General features: G+C 35.8%; 1 long non-coding RNA gene across 1 annotated transcript in view; it reads right to left on the bottom strand.

Moving 5' to 3' along the window:
- Positions 1-2,629: 2,629 nt before the first annotated feature.
- LOC106691798 (uncharacterized) overlaps positions 2,630-12,078 on the bottom strand; it is a 10,339-nt gene continuing 890 nt past the window's right edge. The window contains exons 2-3 of the long non-coding RNA XR_010842771.1: positions 11,484-11,636; positions 2,630-2,798 (exon numbers count right to left, since the gene is read on the bottom strand). This is a non-coding gene — a long non-coding RNA (uncharacterized lncRNA). The remainder of the gene's footprint in view (positions 2,799-11,483; positions 11,637-12,078) is intronic.

Below are 12,078 nucleotides of genomic sequence, written 5' to 3' on the forward strand. Positions count from 1 at the left end.
TTCTTATCCCTGGTGCTAAAGATACAGTTGGCAAAGGAGCTAAGGAAGAAGGAAGGATTTCCGAGAGAGCGCTCGTTTGTAGAAATTGCTCAAGATCTCATTGAAACAAGCGCTAGAGAAGTGGAGGCCCGAATGGAAGTAGAAGAGCCAGGATGGACCAGGATACAATACCAACGGCCAAGAAACATGCCCAATCCTTGGAGAAGGAGATGTATCTCCTTACCCCTGTTTCTATGTACGATCGACCACATTATCATCCTATCCTGTTTGTGAATTCTCTCGCGCTACCCTCCTTGCTTTTCTATTTTCCACTTTCCCCCATAACTTTCTCCGAGTAACGTGGTTATTGAGTATCTCCTTTCAGTCCACGCCGTGCTGCCAACTCTGCTTACGACGACTTGCTCGTATAGCACCTGGTGCACCATTGTCGCCTTACTGAAGACATCAATCATGGTTATCCATTTATATCCTCTTGATGTGAAAGTGTCAATCTGTAGAGCGTTGAGCGTTTCCTGGTTTATATACGTTTTCCACATATTACTGTCCGAGGAACTCCTTCCAATGCGTAATCCTAACCGGTTACTCACTTCACCTTTTTCAACCATTGTTCAAACCTTCTGCTATATTCATAAGGTCTACAGTTGTCAGCAGCTCTCACTATTCCCAAGATCTTTCGTTTAAGCGCACTGTATCTGGTCTCCATCTCAGGCACCTACTGGCGTATTCCACTGGGCGATCTTCCCCTTCAATATCCTTAGAAACACTGCTCCTAGCGCGTACTCCATCGCGTCTTTAGTGATATTGAATTAATGACTGGAGCCTGGAAATGCAAGCACCATGCACCGCCTAATATTATCTTCGACCATCGGTGTGATTGCCACCTTTCTGCTATTTTTGAGGTTGTTGAGTAAGACAAGGGACTCCCAAAACCTCGGTAATAGTTTAAAGTTCCCGACAACCTCTGAACTTCTTTCACATTTCTGGGCACCGCCATTTTCTGTATAACTGGAACTTTTCTAAATCGAGTTTGGTTCCTTCCCTGGAAATCGTTTATAAATGTATATTAAAAAATTTATACACAAACATGAAGCGAATATATAGATTATATATAGTTTTCAAAGGACTTATTATTATCATAGCGAGGTTCTAGAAAATTAGTAGCTCAAATATAGGACAACTCTCTATGACTTGAGAGCGACTATAATTAATGCCCCCAGGTCAGACCTCCTCTATGGGCACTTTAGGGCCAAAATTGATTCCAAATGTATTTATTACTGCACTGTATTAATTAAATAGTTTTTCGAATAACTAACTATTGTAAAAATTTAAATAATCAATCTATCAATGCAAAAAAAACAAAGTAATATAGTAAATTAATAAGTTTAAATATTTGAATAGCAATTTTTTGAAACCTTTCTGACAGAAATTGTCAAAATTAAAATTTTTGTAGATATGAGTATTAATATTACAGTTTTGAATATCTTAAATAGTTTTGGGGACTTGAAGGCTCATTGTTGTTGGATAGTTTATCTTGAAACGTGTTCGGTTGTTCCACTAAATAGGGGTGTTAGATTTATCATCGGTGCTGAATTCACTTTCTAAACTATCATGGTACTTCTCTTTCACCATCCTCTTCATAACTAGATTTTTCATCTATAAATCCTTAGATTTTAATCTCATCTTCGTCATTGGAAATCCATGCTTGTTTTCTTTTGATTATACACTCTATTTTCCATTTTTCTCCATTTACTATAATATACCTCACTCCTAAAGTTGAAAATAAGCATAAAAGAGAAAGCCATTATATAAAGTTACGTCCATTCATCTTTATGAAATGGCAAGTAAGTTTAAAAAGAGAATCTATTTACAAATGACAGACATTAAAGGATGAAACCCACTTTCCACAAATCGTTGATACTCTGGGGTCAAAATTGACCAAGACGAGATTTTAAATGGGATTTTTTAAATTCTCCTCTAAGTCCCAACGAATGCTACTCTGAATTATCACTTCCTCGCCTACCTAGGACTACCAACTAAATTTCCAAAATATCCGCAGTTGCTTACAAATGTTTTGAAATCAAAAAATCATACAAAATGGTTACGGTTGGTTCAGGTTTGATCTACGCGTGTCATCGAAGGGTTAATACTATAATAGTGTATAAATCTCTATAATAGTTTAAAATGATAATATAAGTTAAATTTAACGTGCAATTATAGTAAATTTATAATTATGAGAGATAGCTGACCGCGGATGACGTACGAGTAGAAGATGGTTGGGATGCGAAATGAAAACGTGGGTAAAATAACATAATTAAGGAAATAAAATAAAAATGAAATTATTTAATGAAGTATGAACATATTAGTTATTAATAATTTAAAAATTGAAATATGGAAAGAAAAAGAAAATTGAGAGAAAGAAAATATATATATAACCATAATAATTGATAAAGATGCAAAATATAAGTAAAGTGTAACAAAAGAAATGAATAGAAGAAAACAAAATTTTTTTAGTAAATTTATTTTTAATTTATTAACATAATAAATTTATGTCTTGTATTTTGTATTATATATTAGCAGATAAAGATTATGTAAACATAGAAATGTGTAACCATGAAGTAATTGAGATTATAGTAAAAGTTTATATTTACTGAACCAGGGCAGATTAATTTAGGCTGGAACTGCATCCTGTAAGACCGTAAAAATTCTGATTGGCATTGATCTCCCATCGGGAAGGACATAATTTCTTCACAGTCATCTGTCTTCTGGCTTGTGGTGCATTTCTTCAAGGTCACAAAGAACTGTTCAAGAGGGAATTGTATATGAATGAAAGATGCACTTTTTATAAATTGAAAAAAATAAACCAATTATGCTTGTAGAAAATATTTAATTAGAAAACCGCGACGGAAATAACCCTATCTTATATTCGTATTTTTTCTAAGAGACTGCAAGTTATTGTATATCTCCTTAAACATACCTATTAGTGGATTGTTAGTGATGTTTATAAAAAACAATGAAACTTAGTGTACTAGTGGGGTTTTCTATATCTGAACTAAAAATAAGACTCATTTGAAAATATAAATAAACTTTCTTTATGTAACAACAACTCGTCTCTTAGAAGAGATAGTAGAACAAGACATGGTTATTTCAGTAGTTAATTAAATCATTTTTTATTTCTGCGTTTCAATTTTTTCATTTATTGGCATTATATATTTTAATCGATTATTATTGACTAGAATGTGGCTGAATGTGCATCAAGTATCGATATTTTAACGTATCAAAAGCGGCATCACTACGTCTCCGATAGTACTTAACAATTCAGAAGTGAAAACAATGCGTAGTTAGTTTGAAGTTTGAAAATCTTATTAATTTGTTTATCTATGGTTTTGTTTAAAATTGATAACATACATTTTAAAGGATGTGTATCCTTATTCACTGTACGATTTGATGTAATGTTGGAATAACTTGTACACACTGAGTGTTGGATTACCTGCCCAGTATGGTTATCTAAGAGAACGGTCTAAGTGATGTGAATTATTACTGTGTATCGCTATTATATTATGTTATATCAAAAAATGTTCATCAAGATTGTAAAGAGTTGTTATTTATAAGTTAAGTATCGGCGAAAGCCAAATGTCAAAAAATAGAAGAAGGAAAAGATGTAACACGTGTGAACTGCTGTAACATACTAACTTTATTGGGTTCGGTACATCTCTTTATATACATGCGATCAGCTGATCTCCTCAGTCAGCTGACATCGAAGTAACAGCTGACTGAGGCTGTAACTTATATACAAACTTACATTGGTGATCCCACGTATGTTTGTTGGAACATTTTTTAATCATCATTTTACGTAAGTCTTTATTTCAACCTTCAATTACAATGGTTAATGATGAAGGAAAATCAAAGAGTAGTCTTTCAGAGATGCCAGCACAAAATCTTCCCACTCATTCTGTAGATCGAGTTAGTGTAAAAATACCACTTTTTTGGACGGATAAGCCAGAAATAAGGTTTTACCAAATAGGAGCTGAGTTTTAACTGTCTCATATTACTGCTGAAACCACTAAATTTAATTACTTAGTATCCCAATTAGATCTTAAAGTGGTAGAAAATATATGGGATATTGCCTCATCTGAAGACCCTAATAAATAAACATACATTATTCAAAAATAGATTTTTCTATTAAATAGATATTACTAAAAATATTTAAAGAAAGTGAATAAAAAAAAATTAGTGAGTGAAATTTAATTTGGTACTCTTAAACCCATTCAACTTTTGTTAAAAATGAAAGCCCTGGCTGGCACAGACATTAGTGAAAAATTACTAAAAACATTTTGGTTGGATAAATTACCACCATAAATTAGAGGAATACTTTCAATCGGTGATGGAAATTTAGATAAATTTTCTGAGAATGGAGATAGAATTTGGGAAATATCGAGAACACCTACTCAAGTTAATGCAATTATTAAAGAGCTTTGTGACCGAATAGCAGCCCTAGAAACGGAAATGAAAAAACATCGTTCTAGATCAAGGTCTAATTCTAGATCTAGTTCTCGATTTAACCGTAACGGAAAACATTGTTAAGGCCACTTCCGTTTTGGATAAAAATGCAAAGCAGACAAATACAATGAATCTTATCAATGGAACAAAAAAAGTAATGAGGAAAACTCCAGCCGGCAGTCGTAGTAATGGCCGAGAGCTGCCCCAGATGTCTTTCCAGGCCTACAACATAGATTATTCGTCCAGGATCGTCGTTCTGGTATTAAATTTCTTGTGGACAGTGGTGCGGATGTGTCAGTAATTCCCGTAAGTAATACGCTCCTAATGGCACCGAAATACAAATTTTTGGTACTAAAGTTCTAAACATTGATTTAGGACTACGGAAGTTAAATGAATAGGAATGGCCGTTTTTTATTGCAAAGACATCAAAATCAATTCTAGGAGCTGATTTTCCTCGTAAATTTGATTTTATAATTTATTTGAAAAATAAAATATTAATGGATAATACCACATAATTGACTGTGTCCGCGTCGGTTGACACAATTTCTGCAGTTAGTTATTTAATATCTACTAATTCATTTACAGATTTGATAAAAATATTTCCAGATCCTACTGAATCCAATTTGATGTCTACACATTAAGCCCATAGCGTTGAGCTAGATCCTCATAAATTAAAAGTAGCAAAAAACAAATTCCAATACTTATTAAGTCAGGGCATAATTAGGCAATAAAAATCAAAGTGGGAAAGTCCTTTGTTACTTACAACTGGGAAACAAATGGATAATGGCGTGCTTGCGGAGACTACATAGCTTTAAATGAGCGAACACAGCCAGACCGCTATCCAGTTCGGAGAGGGGAAGATGTAACTAAAATTTTAGAGAAAAAACTTTTTTTTTTTTCAAAGATTTATTTGCATTCTGCTTTTTATTTTATTCCAGTAGCAGAATAAGATAAACAAAAAACTGTCATCATAACGCATTTTGGGCTCTGTGAATTTAACATAAGTTAAAAAAAGGGGTTCTGGCTTGAGAAAAGCACCTCGTACTTTCCAGTGTTTCATGGTACTGTTTGGATTGCCATATTGTTTTGTTTATCTTGACGATATATTAATTGCATCTAGAACGCAAGAACCGGTTTCTTCTGTAAGTGTTCTAGGCATTTCCGAATATTTTGCTCCATAACTGGGGTCACGATCGGTTTCCTATCCTTTTTCAAAAGATTATCAAGGAGAACCAGGTATTCCACTATTTCAGGCATAAAACGGCGGTAGTAGTTTGTTGTGCCTAAAAGGCGTCTGATCCCTTTTAAATCCCTTGGCACTGCTATCCACAGTACAGCAGCCACTTTATGAGGATCGGGTCTAACTCCCTCTTTGGGAATTATGTGCCCCAAAAAATTTATTTCTTGTTGACCCAGTGAAGATTTTTGCAAGGACAGTTTCGAACCAAATCCTCTCATCCGTTTAAACACATATTCAATCTACGTTTTGCTGAAAACCAGTCGTCCATGTATATCTGACACAAAGGCTCGTCTATTCCACTCCAGAATTCGTCCATAAGTTCTTTGAAGGTGATAGGCGTGTTTTATAGGACAAACGGCATCCGTGTAAACTCATTGTGGCCCCTCTCAAAAGTAAACGCGGTCTTATCCTGGTCTGTTAGGTGCATCCTGATCTGGTGATATCCCGCCTTAAGATTCGTAGTAGATTAGATTAGATTAGATTTTTATTCAGGGCGATCAACATCTAGGTTATTACACCCTTTTTACTTCATTTATCTTCTTTTGTTTGACATTTGATGGTTGAATGTAGACTATTTCCTTTTTACACTGGTCGGTATTGGTGGATTATATTTTAGTATAAAGTTGAGTTTCTTTTAGAAATTTTATTATTTTGTCGATTGATTCTGTTGAGTCTTTAAGGGCCAATTCTAATGCACGAGGAATTTTATTATTTTCGAAGGCTTGACGAAATGATGGGCATTCTTCAATTATATGCTTTATCGATAATGGGGAATGACAGGTTTGGCATATAGGCTGGTCCTCTTTTGTGATTAAGCGAAGGTGAGTTAATTTGGAATGTCCTATTCTTACTCTTGCAACAACCACTTCTCCTCTTCTGTTTCCCCTTATGGCACTTGTCCACTTTTGTGTGTTTTTTTTTACATTTCTTCATTTATTGGTGAGTGGTACGTCAGCCCACATTGAATCCCCACTTTTTCGGATTCTGTTCCTTAAAAATGCCTTTATGTCTTTCGGCTCGTAAATTTGAAGTGGTGGAACGTTCATGGTAGCAGCCTCTTTAGCCGCTTTATCCGCTGCCTCATTCCCAGCTATTCCTGAGTGCCCAGGAGTCCAGAGAAAGATTTTGTCTATCGTAGGTCCGCTTTGATTGAAGTTTGATAGACTCTGGAGTGCAGACATTGAATCTGTACAAATGAGTATGTTTGAGTATTCACTTTCTATAGATAAATGAAGCGCTGTTGAAATCGCCTGAAGTTCAGCTGTAAATATTGTTGAGTATGTGGGTAATTTATATCTTCTCGGTGTCCCATGTATTACTATTGTAAAAGTAACATTTTCATTTTGTTTGGAGCCGTCAGTGTAAATTATTTCATAATTTGAATATTTTTGTATCTTCTTTAAGAATTTAATTTTATTTGAGTCGTGGTTCTGGCGTTTCATAGTTAGATCTATTTTGTAAGACTGGTATTTCCAAGGGGGCAATCTATAGTTCAGCTTGGTTTGTATGCATGCCATAAATCTCTCTTATGATTTCTCTCTGTCTTATGCCTAATGGAGCGTTCCGTGAAGGATTCATTTCATATTTTCTCATGCAACGAGGGTGAAATATATGGGGGTACGCAGGGTTAGTTGGTTGGAGTTTGATTTTGGTAATGTAACTGTCCATGAGTTCCTGCTTCCGAAAAATAAGTGGTGGTAAAGAAGCCCCAGCACAGAGACTTTCTATTGGGCTCGTCCTGAAAGCACCTGTGGCAAGTCTTATTCCAGTATGGTGAACGGAGTCTAAGAATTGGAGGCAGTTTGTTTTACCTGATGAATAAACCTCACAGCTGTAGTCTATCTTGGATCTTACTATACTTGTGTAGACCATGAGCATCGACTTCCTATCAGCTCCCCAAGAAGTTTTTGCTAATACTTTTAATAGTCTCAGCCTCTTAAACCATTCTTCTCGCATGTGCTTTATATGATTTGACCATGTTAGTTTATGGTCCAATATCAGTCCGAGAAATTTGGTGCTGTCGCAGAATGTTATAGAATTTCCGTACATGAAAAGTTGAGGTACTGGGCTTGGAGTCCTCTTTCTTGAAAATAATACACCTCTGTTCTTTTCAATAGAGAATCGGAGATGTTTGCTTTCCGACCAAGCTTGTAGACTATTCAGTACATTCTGTAGTGCTCTTCTCATCCACTCGCGTCTCTTGAATCTTAGAAAGATCGTCAAATCGTCTAAAGGAATGCTTTTATTGATTTAGGTATTACAGTTGTTATAGAATTTATTGCTATTGCAAACAGTGTGCAACTTAGAACACTTCCCTGTGGAATGCCATTAACTATTTCTTTACGACTTGAGGTCGGTTCTCCTACTCTTACGCTGATATATCTTTTCTGTAGGAAGCTTTGAATAAACTTTGGCAACATTCCTCTGAACCCCCATTCATATACCGTTTTTGTTATACTTTTCCGGTCTATAGTGTCATAGGCTTTTTCAATATCAAAAAATATACCTACCGCTTCTGATTGATCTATAAAAGTGTTGAGAATTTCGGCTTCCATTGTAACAAGCTGGTCTATGGTCGATCTGGTTTTCCTAAATCCACATTGTATTGGTGACAAGAGGTTCAATTTTTCAATGACACACATCAGTCGTCTGTTAACCATTTTCTCCAGAAGTTTTGACAAACAGCTGGTAAGCAATATTGGCCGGTAACTGTTGGGTTGTAGCTTATTTTTGCCCGGTTTGAGTATAGGCATCACTATAGATTCTCTCCAAGCCTCAGGGTATGTGGATGTTTCCCAGATACTGTTGAATATTGCAAGAATCTCTTTATTAGTTTCATAAGGAAAGTGTTTTATCATAGCGTTATGTACTTCATCTATTCCGGGTGAGGAGGATTTTATTTCATCTATTGCTGTTTACAGATTGTGAAGGGGCAATTATATTCCAGCTGAGAAGAGTTGTCTTGTGTTGTAGATGGTGTAAAATCTATTCCCTGTTCTTCTCGATTATGATTGTTATCTAGGTTAGAAATGGCTGCGAAATGGTCCACGAGAGTTTCAGCTATTATTTTAGGATTTGTAATCATTTCATTTTGAATTTTTAGTATCGGAGTTTCTATATTGTTATTACCGGCAATACTATTGATTTTTTGCCATACTTTTTTTTATTGGGGTGTTATAGTTTATCGATTCTACGTATGAAGTCCAGGATCTTTTCTTTTTAATCTTTATAAGGTTTCTGACTATAGATTTTTGTTTTTTATATTTTATCAAGTTTTCTTTTGTAGGTTTTCGTTGAAAATCTTTTAGAGCTTTATTCTTTATACTAATGTTTTTCCGGCATTCATCATCAAACCATGGAGTATGATTTGTTTTAGGATCCCCCTTCGTTTTCGGTATTGTCTGAAGGGGTGACTGTATTATATTATGCGTAAAGTTCTCTATTGTTTTGTCTACACTTTCTGGTCGATGTGTTTTGAATTTTTTTATTTGTCTTACGAATTCCTCCCAATTAGCTTTTTCTATTATCCATCTAGGATGTTTTTTGGTTTTGGATGTATTTCGGTGCTTAAACGTGATAGTGTGGGGAAATGGTCACTCCCATATTGGTCGTCACAGACACTCCAGGTAACTTGCGTAAAAAGGTTTGGTGAGGTAAAAGTTAAGTCCATTGCTAATGTTGATCCGGATCATGGGCAGATATATATGGCTTCTCCTGTGTTGAGTAGAAGAGAATCTGTACTATCTATTATTCTTCTGATAATATTTCCCCTGGTATTAGGTGTTGCGGGGCTCCAAGTTTGATGCGATCCGTTCATATCTCCAAATACAATATAAGGAGGAGGAAGACTATAATTAAGTTGAATAAAAGCTGTTTCATTAATCCTTTCCGTGGGTGGTAAATATATGTTGCATATGGTTACTGTGAATCGTAATTTTACTTTTATGAGTAAAGCAGTTGGCCAGTTTTCTCAGTAGAACACTAAACATACCCGCTAGCTTACACAAAACAATAGCTCTATTGTTCAAAAGATCAAACGAGACACCGATGTTGACTCTCTGACGTCCGGAACAGAACTCTAAGATTCGTAGTACTAAATATTCTTTCCCCACCCAGTCTATCTAGAATATCTTCGAACTTTGGGGTATTTTACATCCACAGTATTCTTGTTTACCTTCCTATAATCCATCACTACTCTGTATTTTTCTTCACTCTCAGCTGGTAACCTTTTCTTCCTAACCGACCACAGCAGACTGCTATAGGGAGACATCCCTCGTCTCTTCAGGTTATCCAGCTCGTCTCGAATGTGCTTCCGGAGTGCCTGTGGCTATCTTCTTTCCTTCACGTACGTAACTATATCCTGCTTCAAGGGAATAACGGGTCTTACCCGTTACTCCAAGGACCTCTCCTTCCTTATAGAAAATATCGTCAAACTCAAGGAAGATTCTTTCCCGCCAGTCCTCCGCCTGTTTAATTACGCCTACTCGCACTCTTGTACCTCCTACTATCTATTAGCGGTTACAAATATTTCAATTATCTACGTTATTCCTTATTCTTGCGCCTACCTTTCCTAACAAATCACATCCAACAATCACTTGTTACTCTGGGGGCATCTTCTCAACCACATGGACAGTCAAACTATCCCCTTTTACTCCCTACTTACACAACCTAATCTATGCTTCTCCTTCTACGCTACTGGGTGAGGGTAGGCCAAGGTAACTAAGTGTCATTGGCATACCTGGACTCTTCTTCTTCCATTTAGCCTCCCTAGCGTTTTCCGTTTTGAGATAGTGTTAGAGCTTCCAGCATTATCGAGGCAAACTCCTTTTTCTCGAATGATAGGCAGACCGCCGCTCCCTTTCCTCGCATTGTTGCTCACCAATGTGTGGTCGTCTCTCTCCGGTCCTTCCTTCATCCCCCGTCCGATTCTACACGTTCCTCCTGATCTTCTGTACTCGCCCCGGGCCCCTTCCTTCTGAGGCCTCACCTGCGGATTCGTATCCCCTATGGAGTCCTTTTCTTTGCCTCAGAAACTGAACACACTGTCTATGGCACACATAGGGACATTGTGTAGCTATGTGTCTCTCGTTTTCACTCGACACACCGAGTTCGGGGACACTGAGCCAGCAGGTGCCCAACTTTGCCGCATCCAAGACACTTGTGGTGCTCTAGCCGACTGCTGGTTCTGGGTTTTGCTTTCCCTGCTCTTTTGTCCCTCGATTTCTTCCTACCACTATCCTTGTACTACATGATTGATAATAACCATTCTGTTAAGAGACCTAAACGCATCATGAAACACATCTGTGTAAAATTACTATCAGACAAACCAAGTAGAGAATATTGTAGAAGAAGGCATTTTCTCCAATTCTGTTAGGCACATCGAATATACTAAAGCGAGCCCTGCGTTTTTTTTCCTGAAAGCTATGTACATATGTAGTTCATTTCACCCCCATGTAGTTTCAGCTCATCCATATAGCACAAGAGAATGGTAGAAAATTAGGTAGTTATTTCATTCCAATTTTTATAACTGTAGCGATAAAATGTGTAAATACTAGTCAAAGTTGATGTGTCTGTCAAGTATAGTTTGGGGAATACAAAATGTAGGTTGTTTCAAAACATTATAAAAAGTCCATATGATATTGGTTGTATCAATATACTAGTGTATAAATAATTAATAATTAATTTAGGATGGTATAAACTAAAAACTATTTGTTTATTATATATGGATAATATGTAATAAACTCACGTATAAATGGTGTATTGTTTGAGATGAGAATGCATCAACGTCGACACGAAATTCTCCATCCCCTAAATATTTGAAAGAACCGTTTATGTAAATACTCTTGCCGGGATCATCATAGCAATTACTAAGTTCTTGCAGCCAGATGTATTTTTTAATCTGTAAATTATAATTTTTTATAAATAAACTTACATATATACGCACACACATATACGAATCCTCAAAAATAAAAATTTATCAAACTTTAAGTCCCGGTAGGGGCTGGAAATAAAAACTTGAGCGTTCTATGGTAGAACTATGGTCAGGAAAAGCTGACATGTTTATTTTGAGATAATATTAAATACATTGAATTTGAGGTGGATAGAAATTATATTTTTCTTGACCTTTATAAAGGTTCATTTCTGAATATAATAAAAAGCCGTACAAAGTTCACTATACTGTATCTTCGCTAATAATTGTCCACTTTTCATGGTTTTTTTTATTATTATTTTTTTTTATGTAAGGGGTTATTTAATGGCTATTCAAATCTCTGTTGTATGATCAGTAATTAAATGTATTTTTTTTTCGTGACATAATTTTATTTATTGATAAATATTACAAT

This window comes from Halyomorpha halys, unplaced genomic scaffold (genome assembly GCF_000696795.3).
Source record: "Halyomorpha halys isolate HHAL.00 unplaced genomic scaffold, Hhal_1.1 Scaffold817.1, whole genome shotgun sequence".
Classification (NCBI taxonomy): Eukaryota; Metazoa; Arthropoda; class Insecta; order Hemiptera; family Pentatomidae; genus Halyomorpha; species Halyomorpha halys.